General features: G+C 34.2%; 1 non-coding gene across 1 annotated transcript; it reads right to left on the bottom strand.

Moving 5' to 3' along the window:
* Positions 1–3172: 3172 nt before the first annotated feature.
* LOC139856653 (small nucleolar RNA R71) lies at positions 3173–3279 on the bottom strand. Its single transcript, XR_011762120.1, has one exon. It is a non-coding gene; the product is annotated as a small nucleolar RNA R71 (small nucleolar RNA).
* Between the last annotated feature and the right edge of the window lie 14569 nt (positions 3280–17848).

Genomic DNA, 17848 nt, shown 5'->3' with positions numbered 1-17848 from the left:
GTAAGTTGAAATTCTGTCAGTGTAACGCTACGCTATTATTAATCATTGTAAGTTATGTTCAACCTTTTTAAATTAATGTCTCGTAGCTAAGTTATTATTATGCTTATTTAATACCGAAGTAATCGTGATGTTGGGCTAAATATTATAATTGGGTAATTGGGCTTTGTACCATAATTGGGGTTTGGATAAAAGAACGACACTTATAGAAATTAGACTATGGGCTATTAATGGGTTTTATATTAACTAAATGATACCTCGTTGATTTAATATATAGACTTATAATTTGACTTATTTATATATAACCACATACGCTTGACTGGGTATGGTGGGCGGGATATCTATAAATACCAATAATTGTTTATTTTACCGGACACGGAACTGGATTAATAATTAATAGACTTATTGAAATAGGGGTGGATTACATTCAAGGGTAATTGGTGTAATTGTTAACAAAGTAGTAAAACCTTGGACTACACGCAGTCGATAACCTGGTGTATTCAATAAACAAAGTATTAAGACCTTGTTACAATTCGAATCCCCAATTAGTTAGAATATTTGACTTCGGGAATAAGAATAATTTGACGAAGACTTCCGCACTTTATGATTATGACTAATGGACTATTATGGACAAATCCGTATGGACATATCAAATAATCTAGGACAAAGGACAATTAACCCATGGGAATAAACTAAAAACAACACGTCAAACATCATGATTGCGGAAGTATAAATAAGCATAATTCTTTTATTTCATATTTTATCGCACTTTTATTTATCTCAATTTCATTATCGTTATTTACTTTACGCTTTAAATTAAGTCTTTTATATATTTAATATTTTACTTTAGGTTTTAACTGCGACTAAAGTTTTAAAATCGACAAACTGGTCATTAAACGGTAAAAACCCCCTTTTTATAATAATAATATTTCTTATATATTTTTGTATTTTTACAATTACAGTTTTTAAAAATATAGCGTTAAGCTTGTTTAAAAGATCCCTGTGGAACGAACCGGACTTACTAAAAACTATACTACTATACGATTAGGTACACTGCTTATAAGTGTTGTAGCAAGGTTTAGGTATATACACTCTATAAATAAATAAATAACTTGTGTAAAATTGTATCGTATTTAATAGTATTTTCTTGTAAAAATTAATAGTATTTTCTACCCCTCTACTTTAACATCAAGTATTTTTGGCGCCGCTGCCGGGGACACTAAAACGCCTAAAGCGCAACGCTATAAAAAAAAAGGATTCTTAGTTTACTTTTGTAAAAATACGTTTTAATATAAAAATATAAAAAGAAAAACAAAATAAAGTATATATATATATATATTTTTTGTTTAAAATACATAAATTATAAAGTACTTTTATTTTCTATTTTAGTTTTTAAAATTTAAGTTTTTATTTATTTTATATAAATAATTTATATAATTATAAAATAGAATTAGAAAACAGAAAAAAAAAATATATAAGTTTCGGCCTGGTACTGTAGCAGCCCATATACTGGCCCGAAACCCTAGCCCATGCGATCGCATGGCCCAGAGGTGTATATCTCATGCGATCGCATGAGTAGCACTGACACGCCAGACTTGACCTAATTCTACATTAATTACGGAGTATATTTTAATTATTATAATTAAAACCCTAATTGGGGTTGTTTATTTAATTAATTAGTTTAGTTTTTATTATTTAGTTTAATTAGTTTTAATAAATTATAAAAATTAATAGTTTTATAAAATAATAATATAAAAATAATATTTTTATAAAAATTGTACTTTTTACAACTTTAAGTTAATTTTTATATTTTGTATATTTTTGTTTGTTTTAGCGTAATATTTGTATTTTTCGCTCGTATTTAGTTTTAAGTCATAGTTTTTGCCATAGTTATTTTTATTTCTAGATTTCTAGGCTTTGCCGTAAAATCCCTTAAGTGCTTTTTCTTTAGACTAAGATTTAGGTGCTTTAGAATTTTGCGACGCCGTTTTTTATATTTTAGTACTTTTTAAGTTATTGCCATTTGAGATATAGTATTTCTTTTAAGCTTTAATATTTTTAGACGCAACTTTTAATTTTTAGTTTTTAGACTTTTAAGTTTCAACGCGCTACGTTCTTTTTATTATTTTTCGACTATTTATTTTTTGACATTTTTCGACGCGCTCTTTTTCTTTCTTATTTTTCGCCGCTCTAGTTTTTAGGACTTAGTTTTTTTTTCTATTTCTTCTCTAAAATTTCTTTAAATTTCAACGAAAAAATTATTTTAAGTGGTTAAATTGATAGACATCCAAATTTTCTGCTTCGTAGTAATAGTTGGATTTGTCAGTGGCTGAGTTGTGAGCTTCCGATTTAAAGGGTTCTGGCTCCCTGCTACATCTATTGGCTATTCGAAACGTGGACAAAAGCAGAAAAGTCTATTATTTTGATAACTTATATAATTTTTATCTTTTATAGCTAATAGGATATTCAGTGAATCCACCTAGCAAAATGTTCACCACCTTTTGTACGTTCACCACCTGTAACTCGATCAAGACATCTAGAAAATATTGTCGTCGTTGATTTTTCTTTAGAATCGTCATCCAGTCGACCAATTACTCCAATTCAAATTTCTGATAATCCATTTTTTGAGCCCGACCTCACAATTGAGAATCCGGAGGATCTTCAGGGACAATTCAGAGATCCTGAACCACTAATCTTTTCTCCGGAACCACCAATCATTCAAACGGAGATTGTCGAGGAAACAACCATTAAATCAGAATCCTATAGTGATTCAGATTCAACAAATTCAATCATGAAAAATCTAGAAACTCTAAGTATGGAAGACCGAATGAGAGCTAAACGCACTGGCCAATGTCACGCAATTACTCAACCTGACATTAATGCGCCAGATTATAAAATCAAAGGACAAATCCTACACATGGTAACTAATCAATGCCAATTTAGTGGTGCGCCGAAGGAAGATCCAAATGAACATCTTCGTACCTTTAATAGGATCTGTACTCTATTTAAAATCCGAGAAGTGGAGGATGAACAGATATATCTCATGTTATTTCCCTGGACTTTAAAGGGAGAAGCCAAAGATTGGTTAGAATCGTTACCTGAAGGGGCGATTGATACATGGGACGTTTTAGTTGAAAAATTTCTTAAACAATTCTTTCCAGCATCTAAAGCCGTAAGACTTCAAGGAGAAATTGTTACATTCACACAAAAGCCAAATGAAACTTTATATGAAGCATGGACAAGATTTGGAAAGTTATTGAGAGGATGTCCGCAACATGGTTTAGACACTTGTCAAATAGTACAAATATTCTACCAAGGATGCGACATCACTACAAGGAAAGACATCGATATAGCAGCTGGTGGTTCCATTATGAAGAAAACCGCAACCGACGCTTACAAAATTATTGATAACACTGCTTCCCACTCACATGAGTGGCACCAACAAAAAGATATCGTTAGATCATCTAAAGCAGCTAGAGTCGATTCTAGCCATGACTTAGATTCCATTTCTGCAAAGATAGATGCTGTCGAGAGACGAATAGAAAAGATGACTAAGGATATCCATTCAATAAGAATTAGTTGTGAGCAGTGTGGAGGACCACATTTGACAAAAGATTGTCTCAGTATTGAACTAACAATGGAACAAAGAGAGAATGTTTCATACATAAACCATAGGCCTGGAAATAATTATCAGAATAATTATCAACCGCCAAGACCAATCTACAATCAAAATCAGAATTATAATCGAAATGTTCCATATAACAACCAACAAGGTCCTAGCAACCAACAAGTATCCAATAATACTTACAATCAGCAAAGACCTATTTTTCAAAACAAACCACCACAAACCGATGATAAAAAGCCAAATTTAAAAGATATGATGTCGAAGCTAGTTGAATCTCAAAAGCAATTTTTTACATCTCAGAAACAAACCAATGAACAAAATGCTCAAGCATTTAGAAATCAACAAGCTTCGATTCAAAATCTGGAACAAGAAGTAAGTAACCTAGCAAGGTTGATAGGTGAAAGAAAACCGGGAAGTCTACCTAGTGATACAAATGCTAACCCCCAGAATGAAACAGCTAAAGCTATTACCACAAGAAGTGGTATTACACTTAAACCACCTGAAATACCTGTAATTTCTGATGAAGGTATTCCTACTCCACAAGAACCACAATCTGAGCAAGATAAGGAAACAGAACCGGTAGTTGAAAAGGTTAATGAAGATAACACAGTTAACGCTAAACCTTATGTTAAACCATACCAACCACCACTTCCTTACCCAAGTAAAATGAGAAAAGAAAGACTAGAAGCCAAGCAATCCAAATTCTTGGATATGTTTAAACAGATAAATGTTAATCTTCCTTTCATTGATGTGATTTCAGGAATACCAAGATATGCTAAATTATTGAAAGATCTAATCACAAATAGAAAGAAAATGGAAGAACTCTCGGCCGTTACTATGAATGCTAATTGTTCTGCAGTGCTATTGAATATGATATCAGAAAAATTATCTGATCCAGGAAGTTTCACAATTCCATGTTTTCTGGGTAGTCTTTGTTGGAATTCAATATAACAACATGTTCTTAATGTTAACATAATTACTAAACCAATTTAGTAAGATATAAAGCAAGCAGAAGCACGATTTATTAAGAAAACAAGTGTATATATTTAACCATTTATTTAAATTCCAAGTAGATATCAAGTCTTGATAATATGCTTACAAATATAACAAGTAAAGAAGAGTGTTTATACCTCCTCAAAGATTGTTTGAGGGCTGAATTTTGGACAACAGAAATCTAGAAGAAGATGATGCAAAATGAGCTTCTAACTTGAAGCCTCAAGCAAGTGATACCCCAAGCAATCAATCACCAACACCCACCTTTGTTTAGTTAGGATTTTAGGACACTTAATACCTTAATTTTGCAAGCAAAAAGCTCCCCTTTTCTGCCCAAACAGTTCGGCCAGGAGGCTGCAAAGAAGCAGAATTTTTTTTTGTTGTATTTTGTGTTTTTCACACTCTCACTTGAGCACCATTGCATGTACTTAGAGTCTAGCATGTGTATAAAGAGTTGTGCACTCAAAAGCAACAAAATACTTGCAAGAGATGCTCCCTTGGAGACCACAAAATGCAGCCTCCCATGATGGTTATTTTATATAATTTGATTGTTTTATAAAACAATTTATATATAAATCCTTGTATGTATTTTGTTACATGTATATTTTATAAAACCATTTATAAAATATAACACATTATAATTATTTACACCTATAAATAATTAAATCCTCATTTTGTAAATTATCCAAATAATTTATCTCAAGTGATTATAATTTAGAAAACCGATTTTCTAAAGTTCAAGTGTCGCCTATTTATTTAACAATCCAACAGTTAAAATAAATACATATAAAGTGTTGGTTAGCTTGTTATTGGGTATGACCCGACTTGGATCATAACATAGTGGCCACGTTAATTTAATATGTCTCTCGGGCATACGAAATACCTTCAATCTCTCACTTGCACGAGAAACATAAGAAATTAATGCAAGTGATGGATACCACCTAACAACCGTCCATCACCCCCAATATGTTATGACTTTTGCCATTCAATAACATCATCCCTTTCAGTTTCCCATATCGAATATGAATAGGTGAATCTTTCATTATTTCCTTTTGTCCAAGATGTCATGTTAAATCCAAGAGACACAGAGTGATCACTCTCTTTTAGATTTAACTTTATCAGGCCTTAGACATCTGACTCTCAACGAATAAGAGGGACAAATTCCATCTTGATTACATACGTCCTAGATATATACTTTGTATTACACCTGAGCTCTTCCTTATGAACTACCATATTTCAGAATAGCGAAGGAAAGAATCAAGGCACAATACTTGGTAAATATCCAAATCCAATATGTATCTCAGGTCAGAGGATACAATGATATTTGCCTTTACTCAAGATTACATGTGATCAACCACAAAGGCTCCATTTAGTAAATCTTGAGGGCGGGTCTTCCAATATTTGTATCCCACAAATATCTATGAACCTTGGTTGCAACCTTGTCTCCACATTCATCCCGTGAATGTATACCAATCCAAGTTCATAATAGTCTAAACCTCACCCTTGCTCCCACAAATGTGATCGACTACGGAATTTAGAATAATTACTTATTCATGGATAAAATATGCAAAATAGGAACATAACTCAAAATAAATTAATGCCATAATTATATTAATGAGTTTGACCAATTTTGTTTCGTTACAATACTTAAAATAGATCATGACCAATCACTAGAATATCGAAGCCCTAAAGCACAAACGAGTCCTGCATGTTTTGATCCATGTAAGAGCTTCGTGAGTGGATCCGCTATGTTAAGATCTGTGTGAACTTTGCGAATACATATCTTTCCCTTTTCAACTTCATCCCTTATGTAGTTGAATCTCGACTCAATGTGACGGGTCTTTTGGTGAGCACGAGATTCCTTGATTTGAGCAATCGCACCCTCGTTGTCACAAAAGATCTCAAGAGGGTCCTGAATGGAAGGGACTACTCCTAAGTCGTTGATGAATTTCTTCATCCATGCAGCTTCCTGAGCTGCCAATGAGGCGGCAATGTACTCCGACTCTGTAGTGGATAATGCAACAACATCCTGTTTTGAACTCTTCCAAGAGACCGCACCTCCATTTAACGTGAAGACATAACCGGACTGTGATCGAGAATCATCTCGATCAGTTTAGAAACTTGCATCCATGTAACCTTTTACAGCGAGTTCCTCCTCACCAGACCCATATATTAGAAACATATCCTTAGTCCTCCTAAGGTACTTCAATATACTTTTGACAGCAATCCAATGACTGTTGCCTGGGTTATTCTGGTATCTACTTGTCAGGCTAAGAGCGCATGACATATCCGGTCTAGTGCATATCATTGCATACATGATTGACCCAATGGCAGACGCATATGGGACTTTCTTCATTCTCTCCTGTTCATCTTTCGTGGTGGGGCACTGAGATGAATTGAGAAGTGTTCCCTTTTGAATAGGTACCAAACCTTTCTTAGAGTTCTCCATCTTGAACCTTTTCAAGATCTTTTCAATGTATGTACTTTGATTCAAACCTATCAGTTTCTTGGATCTATCCCTGTAGATCCCAATCCTCAAAACGTATTGTGCTTCTCCAAGATCCTTAATGGAGAAGCATTTGCTAAACCAAGTTTTAACACCTTGCATTGCCGGAATATCATTTCCAAATAACAATATAGCTCCCACTAGCTTTCTTGTATACACAAGCTTCATCACCATTTTTAATGAAGCTAAATTTCTTGGCCTCCTCATTAAAACGATGATTCCACATTCTAAATGCTTGTTTCAATCCGTAGATTGACTTCTTTAACTTGCATTCCTTTTTAGGATATTTCGGATCAACAAAACCCTCAGGATGAACCATATAGACATCTTCCTCAAGATGTCCATTTAGGAAAGTGGTCTTGACATCCATCTACCATATTTCATAATCAAAATGAGCAGCAATGGTAAGTAATATCCTAATAGACTTTAGCATTGCCACAGGCGAAAAAGTTTCATCATAGTCAACCCCTTGAGTTTGAGTGAAACCTTTTGCTACAAGTCTAGCTTTATATGTATCCAAGTTTCCATGTATGTCGGTTTTCATTTTGAAAAGCCATTTACAATCAACTAGCCTAGAGCCAGGAGGTTGGGCAACAAGTTCCCAAACTTGGTTGTCATACATGGATTGCATCTCAGCGTTCATGGCTTCCTGCCATTTATCTTTATCAATCCTTGATAAAGCATCTTGGTAGTTTGTTGGTTCATCCAAATCAACCACATAGCAACCATCCATGAGAAACCCATATCTCTTAGGAGGATTACTAATCCTACCAGATCTGCGAACGTCTTGTGTATTTTGATCATCCATTTGATCATTCTCAGCATTTTCATGTTGAGTGCTAGTGTCAACCAATTGTGTATCATCAGCTTGATCTTGAACCTCTTCAAGATCTATCTTCCTTTCACTATTTCCTTCCATTAGGAACTTTGTTTCAAGGAATTCAGCCTTTCGAGCAACAAATACATTTTGCTCGGTTGGATCATAGAAGTAGTATCCCATATCATCCTTGGGATATCCTATGAAGATACACTTCGTGGATCGAGCATTCAACTTATTAGGGACGTAACGCTTAGGATAAGCTTCACATCCCCATACCTTTAAGTATGATAGAGATGGAGGTTTTCCAAACCACATCTCATGAGGAGTTCGTTCCACTTTCTTGGTTGGGGCCATATTTAGAATATGAGCCGCGGAGCACAGACAATAACCCCAGAATGATAGAGGTAACGAGCTTCTAGCCATCATAGATCGAACCATATCCATTAGGGTTTGGTTCCTCCTTTCGGACACACCATTAAGCTGTGGTGTCCCGGGTGGAGTAAGTTGCGAGATAATCCCACAACTTCTAAGATGATCTTGGAAAGCATCGCTTAGGTATTCACCTCCTCTATCGGTACGAAGTACCTTGATTGTCTTATTGAGTTGATTTTGTACTTCGTTTTGATATTCGTTGAATTCTTCAAAAGTTTCGTCCTTATGTCTTCACAAGTAGACATATCAGAAACGACTAAAGTCATCAATGAAAGTAACGAAGTATTTTTCACCTTTCCTAGTCATGGGCTTAAAAGGTCCACATACATCCGAATGTATTAATCCTAATAAGTCTTTAGTCCTTTCATAGGTCCCTTTGAAAGGTGCTTTAGTCATTTTGCCTTGTAAACAAGATTCACATACATCAAACGAGTCTAGTTCATTTGATTTCAAAAGTCCATTCTTTTGAAGTGTATGCATTCGATTCTTGTTTATGTGACCAAGGCGGCAATGCCATAAGTAGGAATCACTCAAATCCCTTTTGAGTTTCTTGGTGTTTGCATGGAACATTGAGCTATTGTATGATGTGTCATCATGAACCAATTCATAAATACCATTCGAAGGCGAAGCCTGGAAACAGAACACATTATCTAAAGAAACATGGATATCATCATTGATGAAATTAAGATTAAAACCATATTGTTTCAAACAGGATACAGAAATAATGTTTCGTGATAAATCGGGTGCATACAAAACATTTTTCAAAGTAAGCTCCAAACCACTTGGAAGCTTTAAAACAAAGTCTCCTTGAGCTTTCACTTGCACCCTTGCTCCATTTCCCATGAAGAGACTTGTTGTTCCCGCATCTTGATCACTTCTTTTGAACCCCTGCAAAGAATTGCAAATGTGAGTTCCACATCCAATGTCTAATAACCATATATTAGAAGAAGTAATACTAAGCTCAATGTATACCATATACACATTACCTGAGGTTTGCCCTGCATCCCTCTTTTCCTTCAACTCCTTTAGGTAGACCGGCAGTTGCGTTTCCAGTGACCCATTTCACCGCAACCAAAACACGGATCTTCCTTGGGGTTAGCCTTTCCGGCAACCTTTTGCTTCTTGTTGTTGATGGTTGGGGTAATCATCTTCCCCTTTCCTTTTCCCATGCCTTGGAAGGTGGGTCCTTTCCTCTTAGCCACCTTCGGCTTAGAAGTGTTATTGTTTTTGGACCCGCCTTCATTGATCGTAAACACGGGTGAAGCCCTTTTACCCATGCTCGCTTCTGCCGTCTTAAGCATGGCGTGTAATTCGCCAATGTTCTTATCCCATCCATTCATGTTGTAATTCATTACAAATGTGTCAATCCTCTTTGACAAGGAATTTAGGATAAGGTCCGTGGCTAATTCATTAAACACGTTGCAATTTAGATGGTTTGCTCGATCAATTAGGCTTTTCATCTTAAGGACATAAGATGAAATGGATTGGGAGTCTTCCATCCGACATGCATGAAGCGCTCGGACCCTTTCAAAGCGCTCGACACGAGCTTGTTGAAGGAACATCTCCTTCAACTGTGTGATCATGTCGTATGCACTATGATGCTTGAAATCCTTTTGGAGTTCGGGTATCATAGTCCCAAGCATTAGGCAAGAAACTTGCAACGAATCGGTGCAATATTTCTCCCAATAAGCCATGCCTTCCGTATCATCCTCGTCCGGTTGATCGGGAATGGGGTCTTCCAACACATACGCCCTATCTTCAAGTTTGAGGACAATTCTTAGATTGCGGAACCAATCCATGAAGTTCGTATGGTTGAGTTTTTCCTTTTCGAGGATTGACCTCAACGATAGGTTGTTAAAGTTGATAGGTGCATTTGGAATGTTGTTTTTGTTATTGGCGGCCATCTACAAAATTTAACAAAGTTGTTTAAGTATTAATTTTAATTTAACAATCAATACCCTTTAAATCCAATTGATATTTATTAAATTTTAGAATCCAACGGTAAACCAAATTTCGGTTAGGTGACCTTTATCCCGTCATTTGATTTAGCTAGGTAGTCATTGCATAACAATTGCAATCCTTTTGCAACTTCTAAGTTATGGGATCATGCAATCCTTTTGCATGGCATATTTATCCCATCAACGCCTATTTGTTTCTCATGCTTCGGTGACCTTAAGTTCATGATTCCCAAATCAAGTCGTCCTACTTGTGTAAACGTGTAAATTTAACATACAAGTGGTTAGGTGACCTTTATCCCACAAGTGTGCGAAATTCACCTTAATCATATTAGTTTGCTCATAACGGTTAGGTGACCTTTATCTCATTATGAGTTCCCTAATATTTTTAAGTGTTGCACAAAAGAATGGCGTTTAACTTGTTTACATTGTTAATAAGGGATTTTAAGTTTTCATTAATTCTAGTTTGAGAAAACAATCATGCCATACACCAACATGCATTTAGTGTATGGTTCATTTGAAATCCATTTTCAAGTCTTGTAATTTTAGCCAATTACTTGATATAAACCATTTTATATATATGATCCTTATCATGTTCTTAATAACCGATTATTAATGTCCCTTTAGCCATTTTTAATTTAACCATTTAAATTGACGTTTTGCATGTCGTTAATAATGTTATAATTTAACCAATTAAATTGCCATTTTCTAGTTGTTGACTTGTGTGATTAACTTGTAGCATACAAACATACAATCCACATAATCATACAAAACAACCACGCATGCAAAATCATATGTTCACAATCAAGCCATTTTGGTGGACATTTGTTTAGCCGAAAACAAATGCCACCGGTAAAGGGGTTATAACACAAAGTAGGAGATTTTAAATCTCCCACTTAATCTTGCATCCAAATGCTTCTTCATGTGTTCTTCAAGTCTTCATCATCTTCATCATTTTACAAAATATATCCTAATACATTTTGTCTAAAAAAAATAAAAATACAACCTAATCTATTTTACATACCAAATATAAAATAAATTACATAATCAAATGAATAATTATTACAAACCAAATTGAATAAATTATTACAAACCAAATGAATGAATAAATCAACCAAACAAACATCTATTCAAACACAAGGTCGTGGCTATGATTGTGAACAACAAATATGACCAAAATGGAACAACCCAAAACCTATTTTGGGTGTCCAACTTTCATGCATGTATATAGGTTACAAAATTCATGGGTTTATAAACCATATAATAAGCATATTCCAAAGACCTCTGCTCTAGATACCATTGTTGGAATTCAATATAACAACATGTTCTTAATGTTAACATAATTACTAAACCAATTTAGTAAGATATAAAGCAAGCGGAAGCACGATTTATTAAGAAAACAAGTGTATATATTTAACCATTTATTTGAATTCCAAGTAGATATCAAGTCTTGATAATATGCTTACAAATATAACAAGTAAAGAAGAGTGTTTATACCTCCTCAAAGATTGTTTGAGGGCTGAATTTTGGACAGCAGAAATGTAGAAGAAGATGATGCAAAATGAGCTTCTAACTTGAAGCCTCGAGCAAGTGATACCCCAAGCAATCAATCACCAACACCCACCTTTGTTTAGTTGGGATTTTAGGACACTAAATACCTTAATTTTGCAAGCAAAAAGTTCCCCTTTTCTGCCCAAACAGTTCGGCCAGGAGGCTGCAAAGAAGCAGAATATTTTTTGTTGTATTTTGTGTTTTTCACACTCTCACTTGAGCACCATTGCATGTACTTAGAGTCTAGCATGTGTATAAAGAGTTGTGCACTCAAAAGCAACAAAATACTTGCAAGAGATGCTCCCTTGGAGACCACAAAATGCAGCCTCCCATGATGGTTATTTTATATAATTTGATTGTTTTATAAAATAATTTATATATAAATCCATGTATGTATTTTGTTACATGTATATTTTATAAAACCATTTATAAAATATAACACATTATAATTATTTACACCTATAAATAATTAAATCCTCATTTTGTAAATTATCCAAATAATTTATCTCAAGTGATTATAATTTAGAAAACCGATTTTCAAAAGTTCAAGTGTCGCGTATTTATTTAACAATCCAACCGTTAAAATAAATACATATAAAGTGTTGGTTAGCTTGTTATTGGGTATGACCCGACTTGGATCATAACATAGTGGCCACGTTAATTTAATATGTCTCTCGGGCATACGAAATACCTTCAGTCTTAGTTCAATAGAAGCATTGGCAGACTTAGGTGCTAGTATAAATTTAATGCCGTATTCACTATACGCTAAACTAGACCTTGGAGAATTGAAACCAACACTAATAAGTATACAACTAGCCGATTGATCAGTAAAATATCCTAGAGGGATAATGGAAAACATGCTAGTTAAAGCTGGTAATTTAGTATTTCCAGTAGATTTTGTTATTCTGGACATGGAAGAAGATTCTCGAGTTCCTCTCATATTAGGAAGACCATTCTTAAATACGGCTAAAGCAATAATAGACGTGTTTGGTAAGAAATTGATCCTAAGTATAGAGGATGAGAGTGTTACCTTTTCTGTGGATAGAGCCATGCAACAACCGCAATCTACAGATGATACATGTTATTATATTCAAACTATAAATTCACATGCAGAATTGTTAGAAGAATTTCTAGAATTACAAGGAACAGGAGAATGTTCTTTAGGAGAAGGAACTGAACAAATTGATGAAGCTGAAATGTTAGCTACACTTATGGCTAATGGATATGAACCAACAACAGAAGAAATTCAAATGCTAAAAGAAGAAGACAGATATCGATATAAATCATCGATAGAAGAACCACCGACATTAGAGTTAAAGCCACTTCCAAACCATTTGGAATATGCTTATTTACATGGTGAATCTGAATTACCTGTAATTATATCGTCTTCTCTTACTGAAAATGATAAATCTCAACTTATTTCTGTGCTAAAAGCTCATAAACCAGCTATTGCATGGAAAATTCATGATATTAAAGGAATAAGTCCTTCGTATTGCACACATAAAATCCTTATGGAAGAAGGTCATAAAACGTATGTGCAACGCCAAAGAAGACTAAATCCTAATATGCAAGATGTTGTTAAGAAAGAAATTATTAAACTGCTTGATGCATGTTTAATTTATCCAATCTCTGATAGTCCATGGGTAAGCCCAGTTCAATGCGTACCTAAGAAGGGTGGCATGACTGTCATCACAAATGAGAAAAATGAACTTATTCCTAGTAGGACTGTAACAGGATGGCGTGTTTGTATTGATTATAGAAAATTAAATGACGCCACCAAAAAAGATCACTTTCCCTTACCTTTTATTGATCAAATGTTGGAAAGATTAGCCGGAAATAGTTACTATTGTTTTCTTGATGGTTTTTTCGGATATTTTCAAATTCCAATAGCACCCGAAGATCAAGAGAAAATCACATTCACGTGCCCTTATGGTACTTTTCCTTATAAACGCATGCCATTTGGACTTTGCAACGCCCCTGCAACCTTTCAAAGGTGCATGATGGAGATTTTTCACGAAATGATAGAAGAATGCATGGAAGTTTTCATGGATGACTTTTCAGTCTTCGGTGATACATTTGAATCATGTCTAGTTAATCTTGAACGAATGCTTATTAGATGCGAGCAATCAAATCTAGTACTTAATTGGGAGAAATGCCATTTCATGGTTAAAGAAGGCATCGTTCTTGGTCATAAAATTTCAAAGGAAGGAATTGAAGTGGATAGAACTAAAGTAGATGTAATTGCTAAACTTCCACATCCCACCAATGTTAGAGGAGTTAGGAGTTTTCTAGGGCACGCCGGTTTTTACCGACGTTTCATAAAAGATTTTTCTAAAATTGCCACTCCTATGAATAAACTCCTACAAAAAGATGCACCATTCATCTTTTCGGATGAATGCATCAAATCTTTTAATATTCTTAAAGAGAAACTCACTAATGCACCGATCATGATAACGCCAAATTTGAATCTACCTTTTGAACTAATGTGCGATGCAAGTGATTTTGTAATGGGAGCCATTTTAGGACAAAGGATTGAAAAACGATTTCAACCTATATATTATGCTAGTAAGATGTTACAAGGAGCACAAATGAATTACACAACTACTGAAAAAGAACTCCTTGCTATTGTCTTTGCTTTTGACAAATTTCGTTCATATCTCTTTCTAGCTAAAATTGTGGTCTATACTGACCATTCTGCTCTTAGATACCTATTTTCAAAACAAGATGCTAAACCACAATTAATCCGTTGGATCTTACTCTTACAAGAGTTCGATATTGAAATCCGAGACAAAAAGGGAGCAGAAAATCTCGCCGCTGATCATCTTTCTCGTCTTGAAAATCCCGAATTAGAAGTTCTAAATGAATCGGTCATACAATACAACTTTCCCGATGAATATCTATTGAAGATAGATTATAATGAAATTCCATGGTTTGCAGATTATGCAAACTACTTAGTATGTGGATTCCTTGAAAAAGGATTATCGTACAAAAAACGAAAGAAATTCTTTAGTGATATAAAACACTATTTCTGGGAAGATCCACATTTGTTTAAAAGTTGTCCCGATGGAATAATACGCCGATGTGTATTCGGAGATGAAGCTAGTCAAATCTTAAACCATTGTCACACATGACCAACATGAAGGCATTATGAGCCTCAACTCACAGCAAGAAAAGTTTAGGATGCTGGATTCTATTGGCCTACAATTTTTAAAGACGCACACCTTCTTTGCAAATCCTGTGATGCTTGTCAAAGGGCAGAAAAAATAAGTCAACGTGATGAAATACCACAAAATGTCATTCGAGTATGTGAAGTATTTGACATTTGGGGTATTGACTTTATGGGTCCATTTCCAAAATCTAATAATAATCTCTACATTCTCGTTGCCGTTGATTATGTATCTAAATGGGCGGAAGCACAAGCTCTCCCGACTAACGATGCACGAGTTGTAGTCAACTTCTTAAAACGTCTTTTTGCAAGGTTCGGAACACCGAAAGCTTTAATAAGTGATCGGGGTACTCATTTCTGTAATAATCAACTTGAGAAAGTTCTTAAAATATATGGAGTAACTCATAAAATCTCCACTGCTTATCATCCACAAACAAGTGGACAAGTTAAAAATACCAACCGAGCTTTAAAACGTATTCTAGAGAAAACCGTAGGATCAAATCTGAAGGAATGGTCCATGAAATTGGAGGATGCACTCTGGACTTTTAGAACAGCCTACAAAACTCCAATTGGAACCACACCTTTTAGACTCGTTTACGGAAAAGCATGTCATCTTCCAGTAGAAATTGAACATAAAGCATTTTGGGCTTTGAAGACATGTAATCTTGATTTACATGAAGCTGGACGTCTATGGTTAAGTCAATTAAACGAATTAGAAGAATTAAGACATGAAGCATACGAAAATTCATTAATCTATAAAGAAAGAACGAAGAAATGGCATGATAAAAGAATCAGAAGTTCAAAAGAATTTAAGGAAGGAGACCGAGTTCTTCTTTTCAATTCACGATTCAAGCTATTTGCTGGAAAATTGAAATCAAGATGGTCTGGACCATTCATAGTCAAAAGAGTTTTCCCATACGGAATAATAGAGTTAATAAATTCAAATGGGATTGAATTTAAAGTTAATGGTCACAGAGTTAAACATTACGTACATGATCCGATGGAAGTTGACAACGAAGTTAATCACAACTTCAACACCACAGCTAACTAAGTGTGGGGAGGTTCGAATCTTTTTAGGGTAATATGTATTTCTGTTAGAGTTAGATATTCTGTTTTCGTGTAGTTCTCGAAAATGGAATCCGAATGGTCTTTCCCTAGCAGACCCTAAAGAACTAGTCTTCTCCCCCCATTCTGAATTTTTATTTTTTTAGGTTTTACGAGATGAAGAATTCCTTTGATCTGAACCATGGTCTAATGCTACACGCTTTGATCGCTAAACGTAATAATGACACACTCTCGAGTGACCTGGTATCAGTAATAAGAGCCAAATTGGACGGAGTAAGAAAAGAACTCAGAAATGATCATAATAAGTTACATTTTGGTAAAGGAAAATCAAAATCCGCAGCGAAAAGAAGAGCACGACACCTTGAAAGATGTCACAAATGCAGAAAATGGTCACATGAAGGAAAATGCTCGACGAATAAGACATATTCTAATACCGAGTTCGTTACTTTATGCAGAGAAGGACCGTTCATATGTTTCGAAGAAAAATCATTGAATGCTCGAGGTTATGCGTATGTAGCTATGGAAAACCAAATAGTCCGACTATCTTATGAGTGGGCTAAAGCAGGTCACTGAGAATTCTATCTCACAGGTAAGTATGTACAGTTTTTATTTTTATTTTATTGCTTTTAACCTTTTGATAATAAACACTAAATTGTTCGCTATAAAGTATTAAATTGATACTCAATAAAATTAGGTTTTGCGACCGAAATTATTGATATCATACAAAAATTTATTACATCACTGCGAAATTTACCGTTTATTCTTAAGGTATAAATATCTTTAATCAATCAACCCAAAATATTTCAAAAAATTCGTCAGGAGTAAAACTAGGTAATATAGCCGAAATTACTTTACCGAAAAGAGGGACGTATATTTTGGATAATATTTGATTGATTAAAGTGGGATAAAAGACCAAAAAGATTTTTAATTTTATTTTTACTTTATTTTATTTTTTTATTTTTTTAAATTAATATTAAATTATTATTATAAACTTTTTAAAATCAATATATTTAAGTTTGTAAATAATTGAAAAATTAATATTTTTAATATAAGTTTGTATGTATAAAAACAAAAATATAATATAAATTTGGTATGAATTTTTAATTTTATGCATTTTAAATTTAAGTTTGGTGTGAATTTAAAAACAAAAATTTACTTTATTTCGTTAAGTTAAAAATATGATTTTTAAAATTCGTCGTGAGTTGAAAACTAGGTCGTTGAACCGAAATTGCTCTACCCAAGGGAGGGACAAGAATTTTTATTATCATTATTTTTAATCTTATTGAATTAAAGTATGCCAAAAACATTTAAAAAACTCAAAAATCTTTACTTTTAAAACTGAGCTTACAAATTTTAAAATTTTGTCGAAGGACGGACTAGGACAACGATCCGAAACGCCCTCATCCTAAAAACAAAATTTTAATTTTTAATATATATGTTTTATTAGTAAAGATTTTATAAAAAAAAAAAATTAATATAGCAGACCCATGCGATCGCATGGGTTTTGAACGGCAATTCCATGCGATCGCATGGACAGAAAAATCTGGCCAGGTACAAAACTCTCAGCGAGTTCTGCTCTGCACCACTCCACACAAACACATACGCGAAAATACCCCAAAACCTCTCAAATTTCATCATTTTTTCACCAAATTTCACCAAATTTCTCGCTACAATCCGCTCTAAACATGAATTTGATAAGGAGTTTATCAAAAAGGGTAACAATTTCACCCCTAAATCT

This window comes from Rutidosis leptorrhynchoides, chromosome 6, assembly GCF_046630445.1.
Source record: "Rutidosis leptorrhynchoides isolate AG116_Rl617_1_P2 chromosome 6, CSIRO_AGI_Rlap_v1, whole genome shotgun sequence".
Lineage (NCBI taxonomy): Eukaryota > Viridiplantae > Streptophyta > Magnoliopsida > Asterales > Asteraceae > Rutidosis > Rutidosis leptorrhynchoides.
Note: the sequence above shows the minus strand (reverse complement) of the source record. Positions and strands in the feature narration are given on the sequence as shown.